Here is a 19,639-nt window from a genome sequence, read left to right as displayed (position 1 = left end):
CAAGATAATGGATAGTCGAAAAAGTCTTTTCGTATTTTGTCAATAGATGTCGTTGCAGTCGTATATCTCCAGTACTACCAATCACATTGTGTCATACCATATAGTGTTGGAAAGGTGAGATTTTAAGCTTCATTTAACCAAAAAAATTAAATTCGGGGAAGTTGAAAAAAAGTTACAGCTGTTCAAAAATGAGTGAAAATAATGAAGAAATTCGTTATATTTTGAAATTTCTGTATAAAAAAGGGAGAATGTCACGCAAGCCACCAATGAAATTTGTGAAGTTTACGGAGACGATGATATATCAGTTCGTATTCGTGTATGGAAAAGATTGACCAGGACCTAAGTCACATAGGCTGGAGCAGCCATGACACTTAAACTTAACATTCATCATCAAACGGTTTTGAACCATTAAACACAGGCTTGATGTTTGGATACCACATGAATTGTCTGTGAAAAATTTAATTGACCGAATTAACATCGTCGTAGATGAAAATGATCTTTGCTGAAACGAAATGAAATCGAACCATTTCTTAAGCGAATGATAACAGGAGACGAAAAGTGAATCAAATACCAACAATAATGACCGAAAAAGATCACGTTCCAAGCGTGGTGAAGCTCAACAAATGGTCGCAAAGCCAGGATTGAATCATCCACTATGAACTAATCCAGCCTGGTTGAACGATTGATTCTACATTTTTCTGTCAACAACTGATGAGATTTGAGTACGCAATCGGAAAAAACGGTCAGAACTGATCAACAGAAAGGGCTTCGTCTTCCATCAGGACAACGCTAGACCAAACACATCTTTGATGACTCGGTAGAAACTGGGAGAGCTTGGCTGGGAAGTTTTGATGCATCCACCATATAGCGCTAATCTTCCATCATCGGACCACCATTAGTTTCGGTCAATGTAGAATTCCCTTAATGGAGTAAAGTTGGCTTCAAGAGCAGCCTGTGAAAATTACTTGTCGCAATTTTTCGCCGAGAAACGATAAAAGTGTTACACTGATGGAATAATATCTCTAGCGGAAAAAAATGTGGTCGACCATAACGCTACATATTTGGTTCATTAAAGTTCATTATAGATAAATACTATAAAAAAAATAGAAATACGACAAAACTATTTCGACTACCCTATAATATTTTTATTTAATGAAAGCACTCGCAAGTATCAAAAACATGGCCAAAGCCTGAAAAATATATATGAACTTGTGAAACAGGAAATTTGGTTTTCTCCGCTTGTCTTTGTTTCACTGTGTGCATAGCCTTATGTTATCGCCGTCTTTTTCTTGTTACTTGCTTTCTATCTGCTCTTAACTCAATTCATTTTACAATATTATTTTTATTTGCATATTGTCTCAAAACTTGCCTACTTTTTCGCATAAATTATGCAGGATTAAGGTGCACCCAAGTTGGCAGTTGAGCCGATGAGTGTGACAAAGAGTGGTTTTAATTGAATTTTCATTGTGTAAGAAATACAAACGTGCCACAAATTAAATAATTTAAATATAATAAATATTTAGCATAACCTAATTCTTTTAATGCTAATAGGTCTAGCTAAATTTAGGCACTTTTGGATTATATTTTTTCTAGAAGTTTTCTAGCGGATTTTCAGGCTTAAATTTACTTATTTTATTTGAAACGAGAAACAGCGAAAGAGAGAGCAAATTCTAGAAGATTAGTGGCGATGTTCGTGCCTAAGTGGGCACAAAAGACTTAGGTCGCGATGCAATCCTCATCTATTTATCTTATCCTACCTAAGTCTCCAAGCAACACTGCCGCTGTGCCGTTATTTACGCTTATTTAGGTCTTGAACGTCTTAACAAAAATTCAAAGATATTCGTTTCATTTAAGCAAAAATATATAGTAATTAATGAAACTAACTCTCCAGTTGCATAAAAAATTTAGGAAAATTAATTTCGCTTAAATTCAACCGCTTTCAATTTTAATAATTAAACAATTCTTATCAGACCATCTTGAGTTGTCTTTAAAGTCAAAAGTTTGCATGCAAACAAACTTAAGCAAAAGGGTCTTTTTGTTTGTGCAAACTTTCACCTGTCTAACTTGGCAAAAACCAGCAATTCACTTTCTTCGCCAACGTGCAATAGAGTATACCTACATAGATATATTCTATTTCCGTTGAGAGTCCGCTTGGCAATTTCAATATTTTCTTTATCGATTTATAGCGCACAACTACAAATATATACAAGCTTGTATTTAAATTAGTGAACTTGAAGCGGAAGCAAGTAAATATAGTATACTTGTATATAGGTAAACATACCAAGTGCATATCGGGTATATACCAGTGTCTTCTGTCGCATCTTTTGAAGTTTAAAGACTTAGAGGACTTAGAGGTGAGTTGCTGCTCTACAGACACATACATACTATACATATAGTTAGTACATACATACATACACTCTTAGAAGGGTAAGGAAGCATACCGGAAGCGCAAAAAAGACCCACAACTCAATATTGAAATGTCTCAATGGCAAAGAAAGCCGCAATCTTGTAGCTATTTGCTTGAATATAGCATTAAGACTTATACACTTTCAACATAAAATTGTGAGCAAAAAGTGGTTTTGAAAGCGAAGACAGCTCTTTCGTGTCGAATGCCAATTGAAATCAGTGAGCAGTCAACTTTGCAAATATTTTTGAAATTCTTAATGAATGACTTCAGCACTTCGTGGGTACTTTCTTATTGTGGCAGTGGAAAGTTTAACACGGTTGTATAATATTCGTCCTTATTTTCTATAAAGTAATCAATTTCCTTAATGGAGCGAAACTGAAATGAAGCCTTAATTGCATAATTGATGAGAACAATTAGTATCATTTTCAACAAAATATTGGATGGGGAATTTATGAGTGACAAAAACAAAGCAACCCCTCAATGTCCGTATTTAAGTAAAATTAATTTATAAACAAGTAAGAAAGGGCTAAGTTCGAGTGCAAAAGAACATTTTATATAATTGCAAATTTGCAAGGATCAAAGCCGGGGAAATAATTTTCAGTTTGTGAAATTTTTGTATTAAACAAATAAAGTTGACTTTAGCTGCAGTGAAACTATAAGGCCCTTCACAGATGCATTTTTTATATTTTAATGGGTATTATATCATATTTCCCTTTATTGTGATCAGTCAGTTTGAATGGCAGCATAAGTTAGATAATAATATATGCCAAATCTCGTGAAGATACCTTGACAAATAAAAGAGTTTTCCATACAAGGTCTTACGTGTGATCGTTCAGTTTGTATACACATATACATATATTAGGTTGGATCAAAAACAAAACGAATATTGTTTTCGCTTGGTACTCTTAAACGCAGATATTTGAACACACCTAAGAAAGCCTCTCCAAGTACGCTTTTAAGGTGTACATGGGATTCTTGTTCTTAATTGGCGTAGACACCGCTTAAGCGATTAACAACAGCGCGCCAGTCGTTTCTTCTTTTCGCTACGTGGCGCCAATTGGATATTCCAAGAGAAGTCAGGTGCTTCTCCACTTGGTCCTTCCAACGGAGTGGAGGTCTTCCTCTTCCTCTGCTTCCCCCGGCGGGTACTGCGTCGAATACTTTCAGAGCTGGTACATGGGATTACGGGTTTCAAAAATTTATTTATTTTTATTGTCTTATTAAATTCTACAACACCTTTAGAATATTGTCCTAAAATTTGAAGTTGATCCCACTGTTAGTTTCGGAGATACGGCCTTGAGAACTTGTGCGCTCGAGGCTAGCTAGGCTAAGTGCGCCTTCTTTAAACGCGTTTTTCTCAAAACTGTGGGAAGTCGGTTAGCAGTTTTCTCGAGAACTACTCAACCGATCTTCATGAAATTTCACACAGGTCTTTGAGATATAATTCTTAAGGGGTCAGTAGGGTAATCTTTTTTCAATTTTTTTTTTTTTTTTTTTTGCATTTTCTGTTCCCTTATACCCTTAGAATTAATGTAGAAACCCACTTTACCATTGGAAGGTTTCGAAAAAGGCCCAAAAACAATATTACCGCTTGACGTTCGGAGCACTCAGGGTACACACCTCAAACTTTAAACGCGATTTTCTCAAACACACACTTTTTTAAACTGGCGGACATGATTCCGGTCGAACTACTCAACTGATTTGCTTAATTTTTTTATGTTCACAAAACGCCTGGCTAACGTCCCTACTAGATTAATAATTTTTTATAATTTATTGACAATGTTATGACAAGTTATGATAAAATTTATGTAAAAAAACATGGGGAAAAATTAAAAAAAAAAAAACTTTTTTATTTATCAAAATTTTTTCATGATTCTAGTAGGGACGATAAATATTCACTTTTTAAGAATAAATTGGGTTTTTATGTTTCAGATGATCCAAACATGAGAAATCGTGTACGCCAGTGAAAAAACGCATCTCATTCTCCCAGCCATTTCTCCGACAGATCTCATCAAAAGATTCCGAAAAAATTTGTTTATACACTCCACTATATAACTCATGATATGTTAAAAAAGGTCTATTGTAGAATAAAAATTTTTATGAAAAAAAAATCAAAAAAACCAGATTACCCTACAGCCCCCTTAAAGACTTGAACGAAGGATTTTTTTGGATTATAACTATTTAAAAAAAAATCGCGAAAATTTTGCTGAATTTTAAATTCTTTTATACAAATGTCTGCCAAAAATTCCATTTTCAGTTTTTTCCTTCCTTCACCTCAGTTAAGTTCAAGTTTACGGTTTTTTTCCTTCGTCCAAGTTCTAGGTTGTGATTTTAACTAAAAAACGTATTGTTTCACTTTAAATGATCATGTAAAGCGTTATCTTGCCAATGCGCATCTTTTTTACGAGATGCTACTGGAAATGGCGTCACAATGGCCGAGTTTAAAATATTTTTCCAAAAATTTCATAATTTCCTTGCTAATACTCGTAAATAGTGTATGTTTGTAACAATAAAAAATTCTAATAAAATATTTAATTTTTATATGAGAAAAAAAATTGTTGAAAAAAGACTGTTTTTTACCCGATGGGGTTAAAACAAAAATCGAAGGCAAATACTTTTTCATATCATCTATCCACAGTTCACAAATATAACCTTCAAACTGTCCAACGACACTCCAAAAGTGAATAGAAATAGATAAAACTAAAATGGGCCGAAGTCACGGAAATACGGGTATGGAAGACTGGATTAAGCGCTGGTACGGTCAAAGGAAGCGTATTTTGAAGGCAATAATACAGATTTGTATTAAAATAAGTGAAAATTTTATTTTATGGTCACTCCAGGTCGATTTTGATCAGAGGGTATGTACATTGTTATATCCAGAAAAGAGTATAGTCAATTTGCCACGAAGGTGCCTAAAGTTTAAATTATCGCTGGGAAAGACAAAGTCAAGAAATCGATGAAAAATATTTGAATAAGCGTTAATTTGAATCATATTGAGACTAAGCAAGCTATCAATGAGGTAAAACTCGTGAGAAGACGACACATTCATTCAACACTTAAAAAACCATCAATCACTGCTGGTCAATGAAGCTATTTCTGTATCGAAATGTGCTTCACACATTTTATGACTTATTTCAAATATATTTACATAGCGAAGCAGTCACACGCCGACCACATAGCAATGGCCGAAAATGGGTCAGTTATTTTTAAATGAATTATTCATAATAATAAGGCGCAGACAAAGAGTGACCCGGAAAATCACCCTTCATACGCACATGCAACATGTCGAATACAGAAAATAGTTCATGTGTGTGTGTATATATATTTACATGTTTTTTTTTTACTTTTCGCCGAACATTTTTCCAGTTCATTCCCAAAACGTGCGCCCCTACGTGACAGCAATGAATCATTTTGAGGGTAAATTTAGGCCAAGTTAAGCAAGTAGCACACCGTAGCGGCTTTGTTTTGGTACAGTGCAGGGCAAGCAACAACAAAATATGGCAATAATAATAATAACAATAAATTTTGTGAAGCGCAGGCAAGAGGGGTTGAAAATAACGGAAAAATATTACAAGAGAAACGCGAAAATTTATGGAAAGAAAAGCGAAAAAAGAGGAAAGGTGAGGGGAATGACCAAAGGTGAAATTATGGTCACTTTTTTGTTATTTTTTTTTTACTTTTTCCCCATTGCAAGTTGTTTACATGTGTATGTGTGCTTGTGTGTGTGTGGCTGGGTATATAAAGACCTATTATGTCAACTTGTTGTGCTGACACGAGACACGCCGGCCGACAGGCAGTCAATGACTGATGTTTTGGAATTGAAAAGCATAATAAATAATAATGTGTAAACAAAGCGAAAAATTAGACAAACAATATTCATACTTACAGAGATATATGTATGTGAGTGTGTGTCAGCTTTTTTGGATTATTGCGGCAATTCATTAATTTTTACGCACACCCACTCGCTTAACTTGTGTTTATGTGTGTGTGTCACTCAGCTTGTTTTGGTTCACAGTGGTGCAAGCGCCCAAATGTTGATGAAATTTTTGGATTAATTTATGTGCGGAATGTGAACGTACGCTGGCTCTGCATAGTATATAAAGCGGCTGTTAACCCTATGCTTTTTGTTGTTGCTTTTTTGGGGTGATTTAGAAAACGTTAACACAGGCGTCGCGCGTTTTTCGGTAATTTCGTTATTATTGCAATAATTTATTTTATTTTTGTTTTGGTTGGCAGCACTTTCTATAAGGCGTTGAGCTGTAGACACGGAACCACGAGTCCATGTTAACTGCAAAGAATGTTCAGAAAAGTATTGTAAATCCTTATGTAAATTACTGTATATATGTATGTTTGTATGCAAATTGGTGAGTGATAACAATAACTCTTTTCGCTTAGAGATTAACCGCCTGATTGTGACATTTACCACAGTCGCATGTTAACAACGCATCAAGTATATATGTAAGTGAAGAATGAATGCGTTAATAAGTCTTGAACTTCAAGCAGGGGTTAATTAAATGCATAATAATGGTATTATTGGGAATAAAAAGTAAAATATATTCGCTTTGGTTGCACTGAAGCTATAATACCCATCACAAATAACACAGTTTCAATGCAAGAACTCGACTTTGTTCGATTAGTTTGTATGGTAGCTATATGTTATCGTAGTCCGATCCGAACAAATTCCTAGAAGATTTTACTGTTATAGTAGAAAATAATATGTGCGAAATTTCATGCGGATATCTCTTTAAACAAGAAAGTTTTCCATACAAGAATTGAATTTTAGTCGATCAGTTTGTATGGCAGCTATATGCTATAGTGGTCCAATATAAAGGATTTTTTCGGAGATTATAGACCTGCTTTGAACCACAATTTTTGCCAAATTTTAGTAAAATATCTTTGAAAATAAAAAAGTTTTCCATACAAAAGCTTAATTTTTGCCCATCAGTTTGTATGACAGCTATATGCTATAGTTTTACGTTCCAAACAATTTGTTTAGGAATAAAAGCATTATCTTAGGCAATAATGCATGCCGATTTTCGTGGAGATATCTTGCAAAATAAAAAAGTTTTTCATACAAGACCTTTTTTAACCGATCAGTTTGTATGGCAGCTATATGCTATAGAGATCCGAGCTGAACAATCTATTCGGAGATTATACCGTTGCTTTCAATAATAATTTCTACCAAATTTCAGTAAAATATCTCATCAATTAAAAAAGTTTTCCATACAAAACCTTAATTTTTGCTCATCAGTTTGTTTGGCAACCATATGCTATAGTTGTCCGATTTGAATAATTTGTTCAGAGATAATAGTATTTTTTTGAATTATAATGTGTTCAAATTTTCGTGCAGATATCTTGACGATTAAAAAAGTTTTTCATACAACAACTTGGTTCCGATCGTTAAGTTTGTATGACAGCTATAGCCAATAGTGGTCCAATATCGGCAGTTCCGACAACTGAGCAGCTGCTTGGAGAAAAAATGGTGTATGCAAAATTTCAACGCAATAACTCGAAAACTGAGGGACTAGCGCACGTAACAGAGGGTCGAAACCATATGACTAACCGCCTCAAACTTGACATGCCTTCCTTAGGGTATAAAAATAATTAAATCGAGAAATTATAAATTTAAGAAAAAAAGTTGAAATAAATTTAAAATGAATTAGCTAACTCAAAAACCGTACATTTCAGCCAAAATAAAAGCACTCGACGCATAGACGAACACGTTGCCTGTTGCTATTTTTATTAGCAATTCAACGATGCCGTCAGCAGTCACACCCATTTAGACAGCGCACAGTATAAGTATGTGTGTATAAATATGCTTGGCATTAGAGATAAAAAAGATTTTGAAATAAGCAGAAATTAAGGCAATATATACGTCTTTATACATTTCTACACAAAAATTTATATTTACACACATGTAATATACACATACAATATATATTTATATGTATGTATATACAGTCGCATATAAAAATATGTATCTGTGAAATCTTGTCGAAAAAATAGAACATCTAACAAATAGCGCAACAACAATAACAACGTTTATGTGTCTGAATTATGAAAATTTCGAAAAGTTTTCGAAATACGCTGGCAGCTAGCGGCTCGTCGCGTTACGTGAGGTCAAGCAAACGAAGCATGTGATTGAGAATTGAGAAAAGGCAGAAATACGAAAATGTGAAGCTATACATATGATATACATATGTACATGTAATATATATATATGGTACTACAAATAAATATATGTTCAACTAGACATATTCCTCAAATTGAATTAACATCTTATTCGTGCTAATTTTAAAACTTAAGGAGGGCACAGCTAATACCTGCAAGCTATTAAAAAGGTAATACCCAAATGAGTTTTTTTTTTCATTTTGTATATTACTAATTTATATATAAACGTTCTTTTTTATAACCAAAGCACAAGAAAGGTTCAATGTTAATAAAATTATTCTAGGAAATATGCGATTAAATCCTCTTCATAAGCAGTGCTCGATTCGACAAAACGTGAAGAGTGACGAATCGAACAAACAGCTGGTTTAAATCTTATACTGCTATGGGCAAAAAATAGTAAGATTTTGTTCACAATAAATTTTAATTAAAATTCGTAATTTCTTTTTCATAATCTATGTTGTCCCTCTCAAAGTAGTCACCCTCAGTCCACTTATGTCAACGTTTTTTCAAATCCTCTGCAAAGTTGTTAAAGTCAATTTCGGGAATAGCTTTCAATGCTGGTGGCGACTCACGTTTATTGTCTTCAATTGACTCAAAACGGTTTCCCCAGAGCGGTCGGTTAAGTTTCCTGAAAAGCCCGAAGCCACAAGAAGCGAAATCAGGCGAATACGAAGGTTTCGGGACGATATTGGTTAAAAATTTGGCGAAAAACTCACGGAGAATCAATGCAGTATGCGACGGAGCATTATCGTGGTGCAAAAACAAGGAGTTGGCGACCTATAATTCCGGCCTCTTTTAACGAATAGCTTTGCGCAAATCAAATAGTATTCCGCTTTGACCGTTTGGCCGGTGGAAAGGAATTCGGAGTGCGATAATCGAAGAAAACTGTCAACATAACCTTGATTTTTGACCTGCTTTGACGTGGGTTTTTCGGCTTCGGGTCGCCTTCGCCACAACATTCGGCCGATTGAGTTTACGTTTCACAGACGTTAACGTAACGCTGCTTTTCGAAAAAATTGTGTGATTTTGAAATCAATCGTACCTTCACTTTTTTTAGACCCAAAGGACTTTTCAAAATGGGTTTCACTGATCCTTCTGATATTACAACGGGGCCAGTAAGATCTCTGACTGTTAATCAGCGATTCTCAAGCACTAATTCCTTATCTTATTGACGTGCTGATCATCAGTTGATGTTCATGGCCGTCCCGTACGTGGTTCATCGTCACGGGTTCTCGACCCTCTTTGAATAATTTGTACCAATCAAAAACACTTGCTCCCGACAAAAAATTTGTATTTTCCGAATTTTGAACGTTTTGGCACCAGAAATTTTTCCAATGGAACTTTTTTTGAATCGTAAAAATTGGCAAACGAGACAAGCGTATATTCATTTCAAATCGAGGTGACAATTCGCTGGAATCATACCAACGAAAAAATATTTTGACGAATGGGTTTCCGCGCGAAATTTAAATTAAAAAGTCTTACTATATTTTGCCCACCATCTTCTCACTGATATATCTTTAGTTTTAAATTGAATATATTCCGTGATCTTCTTACTGACAGTTTTAAATTGAAATCCGTGATTAGCCAGAAATCAACGAAAACCCGGCAATAAAAGTCATTAAAATTTGCCCACTACCGTAAATGAAATTTATTTTCTTATCAAAAGCAATATCTGCTTTCATATTTCGGTTTCGCAAACTTTGAGTGTCTTGTCCTTAAAGATTTGCACGAACTTAAAACCAAGCAAACGTCATAAAATTCAATAAAAATACCAAAAATGCTGAGGTAAGGGCTCACATTGTGCGCAGAGGCAAGGCAATAACCACATATACTTGCAATATAAAACATTAAAACACACATACAATGACAGCGTAAAACAGTTGCAAGTGCAAAACTGACAAAGCGCCTTCGAGTGGCAAAACGTCACCGACGCGATGCCGTCGACAAACGCTAAAGCAAGGCGAGCGCGCTCAGGAACGACGACAAACTGACAAGGGCTAGGACATAGAAACATACAGACATACGGACATACATACTTAGAAATGTATGCTTGCATATACATATGTATGTGTATGTGTGTGACGCTGACAATTGAAATAAAGCCGGCGATAAAAAAGTCGAACGAAAACAAGTAATGACGTCATTATTTTATGAAATACATACACATATATACAGACACACACTAATATTTAGATGCAAACATGTGTTTATAGCAACATTAAGAGGTTGCACAAGCGAGCAGCGGGAAATTTTCAAATCAGCGCCAACAAATGCAACAACATGAAAGAAGACCAAAGCGAAAATTGCGCAAACATAAAAGAACCTTCAACTGCCGCCATACATTCATATTGCATATATGTATGGTGTCCTAACAGCGGCATAACATGTGATAATGTATATGAAATATGCACATATGTACACCATATATGTAAGTATGTTTAAAAATATAAATTTATGTGCCTATGAAAGAGCATGTTCTTATAAATATCTGAATGTGTGTTTCTACAAGTGCATTCCTCTAACCTTATATGTGATACATATGTACATATTGCACTATATATAATATAATCTACAAGCCGTTCGGCAGTTCAACGGAGCTTTTTTGTGACGTCACTTCGAAAAGTGCAGAGAGCGCACGAGCGAATGTGTGAAGCTGAGAGCGCGGCAACTTCAAACTTACTACGAAGAGCAGTTATTTTATTTACTGCCATTTGTATGACCTGATTTCGGCAAGCTTACAGAGTTGTGTAGAAATTCGGAAAATACGAATGTGTAAAAGGTAAATATTGGACAATGGAGGGAGAGTGAGAGTGCGCAATTATAGCACACGGCCGGTTCAGAGCACATTTAACTACTAAGAAAGCAGAATTAGCATACAGGACTATGAGTTGTATTGTATGAATATAAGCTATATAGAATAATTAATTAATTTAAATAATAATTAATTAATTTAAATTTTTTTTTAAGATTATAAATGGACAGGTAAATTTTCTATACTCTGCGTAACCATTTATAATAAAAAAAGCATGACATTTTATTTATTTATTTATTTAAATGTGACCTGCAAATAAATTTACAGACAGACTAGGAAACTAAGGGAACTGGCTGCTTAAAATATTTTCTTCACATTATATTAAATAAATCAGTTGAGAGCCTTGTCGGTAACATAAAAATTAAAAAAGTAAAATAAAAAAATATTAATTTTTAATGACAAAAATTTAATAAAAGATAAAATGCCAACACTGCTGAAACCTATTTCGATGCTGTAAGCTTAATTATATCAAAATCCAGAAAAAAATCCAACAAATAGCTTTTTTGCATTATCATTAACATATGCTGGGGAACTTTCCTCTTATACTAGAATAAGGTGGCAACTCTATTAATCGTTAATTTTAAAATTTGTTTGCAGATATTGTTTTTTACAATAAAATTACTATATCTTTGAAAAATTTTGTTTTATATTTTCAAAAAATTAGGTGGCAACTCTGAAACATATTTTGTTGCTGTACGCTTGATTATATTAAAATCTAGAAAATATTCCAAACAAATATTTTTTTTTGCATTACCATTAACACATTCTGGGATTTTTTTTTATTTTTTTAAAAGAACAAAGTGGCAACTCTATCAACCGTTAATTTAATAAAATGTTATTTGAAGGTATTATTTTTTACAAAAAAATTACTATAACTTTGAAAAATTTGTTTTTTATTTTCAAAAAGTTAGATGGCAACCCTGAAACATATTTCGCTGCTGTATGCTGGATTATATCAAAATCCAGAAAATATTCCAGCAAATAGTTTTTTTTGCATTAAAATGACTATGTCATGGGAAGTTTTCATTTTTTCTATGAACAAGGTGGCAACTCTATTTTTCGATTTTATAATTTTTCTGCAGTTATTGGTTTTTTACATTTAAATTACTATAACTTAAGAAAATTTCGTTTTTTTTCAACAATTAGGTGGCAACTTTATTTTTCGATTTTTGAATTTATTTTGCAGTTATTGTTTTTTATACTAAATTACTTATTTTCAAATTACAAAACACTTTGGAAATTTGCTTTGCTGAATTAGGTGGCAACTCTATTTTTGATTTTAAAATTTCTGCAGTTATTGCTCAAAGTTTCAAATTACTTATTTTCAAATTACAAAACGCGTTTTAAAAAATTGTAACAGATGGCAATATTACGAAAAATATCTGTAACAAAAAACTTTCTTTAACTGTTTAGCTTGATGCCATTGATCTAGTATTTCAAGTTTCTGAAAAATTCAGTAAGTTATTATTTTTCAAACAGGTGGCAACCCTCCACAAAAAGTTCGTAACTGCAAAGCTTTGTATTGCTAGAATCATTTTGTATGAAATATAACTCATTAAACTTATCAAATTTGTTAAAGTGAAAATTTGAAATAGACGGCAACTCTACAAAAATATTTTTCACTGTAAACTTGCTTAAAGCTCACAGTTATGTTAATATTTTAAGTTATCTTTGTATATTATTTGATTTTTTTTAATTAAAATTTTCAGTAAGCTGGCAACAGACTAATTCATTTCCAAAAAAAATAATTATTCTGAGTTTCTTTTTATTTTACCTATGATTTATTTCTCTTAGAATCTTATAATTAGCTGATATTCCGTGACAAATGATTGCCCATAATTCCACTTTATAATATGACAAACTTTCTTTATGCAACCTACCCTCTTCATAACCGAAAGTTTACCATTCGATTATAATCTATTGTTTGGTAATCCATTTATTTATATTTAAAGTTTTATCATACGAATTATCTTGGTGACATCTTCTATTTTATACCCTTACCATCAGAATTATCATATCTTCTCTACCATGTCGAACTTAGTTATTCATTTTTTCTATAACTTCAATCTCATTTTATTTTTTTGCTCATAGTAGGTATTTTAGGTAATTTTTATGGAATTCTACCATAATATTTTGAGTGAGTAATAATATCCTCTTTTAATACTCACTCAAAATATTAGTTCTTCTATCAATTCGGCGTTTCACAAAATTCACTGCAATTCCCCGGCCCAATACCCGCAACGCACGATTCGCTTACAAAAGCTCTCACGCAGAGAGTCGGCAAATAAGTATATTGGCACTTCGCATAAGAAAGTTGCTGACGAAGCTATGAGTACGAGGTATACGTCTGCTTACGAGAAGGAACTCGTATCGTGCGGGCATTGGCCTCGTGAGCGTGCTGCCAACGTCGCTGTCGCTGCGAAAGGCAAATGCAGCCTACAAACGCTTACAAGGTGCAGTGAAAAAGGAAAACAAAGGCAAAATAAAAGTGTAATACAAAAACAAGTTGGAAGAGAGTCGGGAAGGAAATTGCGGTGTATTATATTTATAAAGATTGCTGAGAAAGAGAGTGCTGGGAGAAGGGAATTGAATACAACCGCGAAAAGCACAGCCGACTGACCATACAGGAAGCGCGCCTCCAATGGGAATGCATTTGCGGGATTTAATTTTTGATGGCATCTTTCGCATTGCAGTCGAGTGCACAAATTCCGAGCCAAAAGGTACACACATACTCATACAAAACCAAAATGCCGGCTATGCGTCGCTGCTGCTGGCATTCACAAAGCCAGCTGCAACAGCGACTGCGGCAGCGCGTCGACGACCGACAGCAGGAGGAAAAGACCACAAGTAGCTGCTTTCAACTAACGGAACATTCATTTCGGAAAATTCAGTTCATAGCCGACACACAACGCGTGCAGACGACGATCGAAGCTAACGGCAAATATAAAAATATAATTATAATTTTTTTTTTGGTGAAAAGGCAAATTGCCGCTGTGTTGAGACCAGAGTGTCTAAATATATGAATGTGTGTGTGCGTACATGTATATGCGTTATTCTAATTATAATATGTGAATATTGAGCAAGGCAAGGCGTAAAAAAAATTTAAAAAAAAAAATACAACAACAGCAACAAAAAATTAGAGCACCGGTGTCTATTTTCGAAGCAATAATTTCACAAATTTAAGCGAAAAATAATAAAGGAAAAGCAAAATAGAAAATTCACGCACTAGAAAAGCAACAACATCAGGCAGACGAGCACGCAAAAACGATTATTGAAACATTGTAACGGTAAGCGGAAATTGCACGGCACTCAACGGACGTTTGTTTTGGCCGTTAACGGTTTATATTTTGCGAACGTGAGTTTGGTCGCTGGAAAGCGCATTCGCCGGCGCCGCGATTGTGGTTTATGTGCAGTGAATTTAGTGGCAAGAACACACACAGGCAAATACACCGCTAAATAGTTGAAAAAAAAATATACAAAACTACGCCAAAAACACAGTTTTTGTTGTTGTTGTGGAAGGTGGCAAGCATTTCAAATTTAATTTTTTTTTTCAATTTTGCGCGTAAAATCGTGAGCACTCGCAGCTGCGTGTACGTGAGTCGAAAAGTAAGTGTTTGTTTGCTGCAGCATTAAAGAATAATGTGGCAACCCTGTAATTGAAATTGATTATTTTTTTAGTAGAGAATCGACAAAGAATTGCAAAAGTACCTCTGTGGCGTAAAATACAGTGCACTAATGGCACACTGTGGCCAACAAAAAATTATTAAGCGCCGTTACTAAACGGCAATAAATTGCAGCAATGAAAAGCGCTTTACAAAATTGCTGCAAGAATATCATAAAAATCTGTTATTTTTAATTTCAATAAAAGATCAAAGAAGCTGTATTTTTCAACACGTTTTTTCTGAATATAAAGGAAATGTATTAGGAATTAATAATATACAATATTTGTTTTAATATTTACTTTAAACATTATAATAAAAATAAAATCTCTCTAAAAATAAAATATAAAAGATCAGAATTCATTGATCTTAATTGAAAAATATTATTATTTAGACACGATAACTGTGAATATTCGAAATTAAAATAAATATTTTTAACTGCTATTTCATTACAAGCAAATTTATGAAAACATTGCCTTTAAATCAACGTTTCAAAACCATGAAACTAAGAAATAAAAATTTATCAAAAATCTGTTTCGCAACAGTTATCGTCAGTTGGTAGGCAATATTAAGCCCCAAAGTGTGTTTTTGTCATTAAAATGTAATTAAATGGTATCTCTACTATATATCATATGCGACAAAAATTGTGAAACTATACCTTAAAGTATTACGCTATACGAAAACAACAAATTTTTTCAGACTATTGAAGCAAACCATTTTTTTTAACACAGATTGAGTCACAAGTAAAAAACTAATTTTCTCTGTTTTTTAAAGTTGATCTTCAAAGTCGACATATTCGCCTACAAAATTCAATAACGAGCTTATTTAAAACGCCATTATTAATTATAATCTGTAAATGATTCAAAATTCAAATATATCACTATGAGCAAAAAATAGTAAGACTTTGTTAATAATTTGAAAATTCATACATAATTTATTTTTCAAAATCTATGACGTTCTTTCAAAGTTATCCCCTTTGTCGCCAATGCACTTGAGCCAGTTATTAAAGTCAATCTCCGGAACTGCCTTCAATTCTGGTAGCGATTTACGTTTAATGTCTTCAATTGACTCAAAACGATTTCATCTGAGCGATCGTTTGAGTTTGCTAAACAGCCAGAAGTCACACGGAGCTAATTCACGCGGAATATGGCGGTGCTGGTTGAAAATTTCGCTAAAGCTCATACTTCCAACTTCTTTTTTCCGAACAGCTTCATGTAAGCGATACATAACACATAAATATTACTCTTTGTTGACTGTTTGGCCAATCGCATCTCGATAATCGAAGAAAACTGTCAACACAATTTTGAATTTTGGCCTTCTTCGGCTTCGGCTCATATTTGCTAAATATATGACCGATTGATGGGCTGTTTCTGGGTCCATCGCTAGTAATTATACGTATCATGACATTCTGGTATTCGAAAGCATTGTTTCACAAACGTTAACGCAACGTTGTATTTGAAAAAATGTAGAGATTTTGGAAGAACCAATCGTTCTTTCACCAAATGATCTTTCAAAATGCTTTTCACTGATCTCTCTGATATTCCAACGATACCAGAAAGATCTCTGACTATAGCCGGCGATTCTCAACTACCAGTTCCATTATTTTATTGACGTGTTGATCACCAGTTGATGCTGTTGGCACTCCTCGACGTGGTTCGAATTAAAGGCGTTCTCTACCTTCTTTGAATAATTTTTACCAATCAAAAACAAAAGGCAAAGGCCTTTTCTGACATTCTTAAAGATTCGGCAACAGAAATTTGATTCCGCATGCGAAATTTAATAGAAATTCTCTGTATACAATCGTATACTAAACACTAATTATTGTTTTGATGTGACATTTGGCACTGACAGTCATGCAAACCTAAAAAAAAATAAATTTCGACTAAGGTGATAAATACAGATTCAATACAATCTTATTGGATAAATCTTTCTTTTCAAGGATTTCGAGTTTTGAAAGTCTTTCATCACTGTTCTGAAACTAAGAAACAATTATTTATGAAGCAAATATATCTGTACGAATATTAATATATGTATAATACTTACGGAAACTTAAACAAATATGGCTGACACACAGTAAATCAGTCATATGATTACTTCTTCTGGGTTTTAAAAATTTTAAATTTGATTTTGAAAAAATTGGAAAATAAAAGAAATTAAAACAAAATTTTAAATTTACACAAAATAATTTAGAAAAGATGTGTCAAGGGTGTTTTGTTAGATATGTGGTTTTCAATAAAAATAAATAATAATGTTATGTATCTTATATTATGTTTTGAAAATGATTTCGAGCAAATGGACGCCATGGCAGACCAAAATAATTTTCAGCTGAAAGGTCAAATTTTCGACCACTTTTTGTCGCAATTGAGCCATAATTCAACAATAATGCCCGAATATTATTTTCCTAGGTGTCAATATGTTTCCAGCTTATCTATGTGGACAAGCGATTTCAAATAACTATACATAAAATAGTCCAGTGGTCTTAAATTACACTATCTTGGAGGTCACGCCACAGTCCCACGACGCGATATAATGCTCTCACCAATAAGTTGTTTCAATAAATTGTTTTTTTTCGTTGGCTGCCACACAGTAGCGTCGTCTTGTTGAAACCAGAGATCGTTCAAATCAACATTCTCCTATTCAAGCACGAAAAAATCATTGAAATATAATAGTAAATTAAGAAATATGGACCAATGTTTCACTTAGTCCATAGAGCAGCCCAAAGCACACATTAAGTTTTGAGTATTAACAAAAAGTGACTTTATAAAGATAAAATAAAAATAACAAATAAGATATTTAAAAGTAGCTTAAACGCTGAATGAAAATTTCTAATAAAAATCAGAATCCGTGGCCGTCTCAATTTTGGCTCATTCATAGAACGAGCGACGTGCTTAATGGTTTTCGGGTTCAACTCACGGGTTGAACATTGAAAGCCCAAAAACCAAGAAAATTTCGCAAAATCTTCCATAAAGCGGATGTACACAGTTTGAATTGTTGCTCGAGATGATCTCATCCACGTCTTTTTTGATACACTGCTCCACAGCAGAAAACAATCGTTATATAGGAAGCACAAAAATTTAAAAAACTTACATGAAAAGGATTATGGTAATACCAAGAGTAAGAGGTATATTTGAGGATAATTTAATTTGTTTTTTTTTTTTTAATCTTTTTTTAAGTAAAACCTTTTTAATATCTTCAAAAAAAAATGATGTAAGTGTTTAGTTGCTTTATTGAGCTTCGAGACTCTCATATTATTCATCTTTGATGACGTTTAACATTTTTCTGTAGTTCCAATAATATGTTATATGAAAATAAGTTCAAAAAGCATATTTTTAGTGAACATAAAACAATATTTTTTGCCTGCTTGTGTAAATCATATTTTTCAATACCATATCGTCAGCCAAAAAGCAAAACCACGTTTCATCAAACAAAATCGAAATTGAGTTTTTCATTGCTTATGATTCACTACGTCATATTACATATATGTAGCATAACATTTTGAGCTTGCACTGTCAGATATAACCGGTATATAACCCATAACCGATATATAACCAATACATAACCAACATATAACCATTTTATAACCAAAACTCAAATTTTGTTTCAATATGAGTGGTTTCTATTATAGCCTTTTTTCTTCGCCTTTAAACTAATGAAAAGTGCTGTTACGTTATCTTGCAATAAGGCACCGATATATGTATAGCTCGGTGTAAACAAATTTGTAGAATTTTGTGTTATTTCAAAAAAAAAAATTAAATAAAATTTAGTTGTTTTTTCGATACAAAAACGGATAGAAAAGAACTCCTTTTCTTTTCTTTCCTGAAATTTACTCGAAACAAAAATTTATTGCAAATCAAAAATATTTCTGTTTAACTGCGTTCGTCTCTGGCCTACCTATACTTGCATTAATTTAGAAATTATTTGAGAGAAATTTGTGATTTTCCAAAAATTTTATCAAACATGTGTTGTATTTACCTCATTTTAAAATTAAATCTATCAGCTAGCAGCTATCTTTCTTTGTTTAATTATGCACAAGACTCATGTTTATGTGTTTTACATACACGAATCACTTCAATGGAATTATAAACACTGAGAATACAGTTTAACTGCCAACAAATATTCTAACGCGCTTCAACACAGCTTTCAATTAGCCATAAATGCAGAATTTCAATGCAAAATAGTTTCGAATTGGCATTGTTGTATTTGGTTATAATCAAGCAAGTTTGAATATGCAGGCAAAACTTCACCACAAATACATATGCACACTTGTATGTGAGTTGAACAAATTGAACTCAAAATTGGAGCGCATGCAACAATTGGTTTTCACACACGCACACATACAACATACTACTATACATACTTGCAGACATATTTTCACATTTTTATACATATTCACTGCTACAACGCGCTGGGTTGCGCTCAAAAGCAGACTACACAAAACAAAGCCATATGAAAACACACATTACGTATACGCAGCGCACAACCGCAAATACAATATTACCATAAACTACAAATATTCTTACTATTGTAAAAGTTTCATTGCACTTTTTTTTATTATTTTTATTCATTTTCATTTTTGCTCCGAAAAGTTCA

The 19,639-nt window shown here is 33.4% G+C and overlaps 1 protein-coding gene across 3 annotated transcripts in view; it reads left to right on the top strand.

The window, feature by feature from the left end:
• Positions 1-14,298: 14,298 nt before the first annotated feature.
• LOC126755219 (GTP-binding protein RAD) overlaps positions 14,299-19,639 on the top strand; it is a 158,700-nt gene continuing 153,359 nt past the window's right edge. For all 3 annotated transcript variants that reach the window (XM_050467623.1, XM_050467624.1, XM_050467622.1), the window contains exon 1: positions 14,299-14,996. The gene's annotated coding sequence lies outside the window, so the exon portion shown is untranslated. The remainder of the gene's footprint in view (positions 14,997-19,639) is intronic.

This window comes from Bactrocera neohumeralis, chromosome 4 (assembly GCF_024586455.1).
Source record: "Bactrocera neohumeralis isolate Rockhampton chromosome 4, APGP_CSIRO_Bneo_wtdbg2-racon-allhic-juicebox.fasta_v2, whole genome shotgun sequence".
NCBI lineage: Eukaryota > Metazoa > Arthropoda > Insecta > Diptera > Tephritidae > Bactrocera > Bactrocera neohumeralis.
This window is presented reverse-complemented; position numbering and strand designations above follow the sequence as displayed.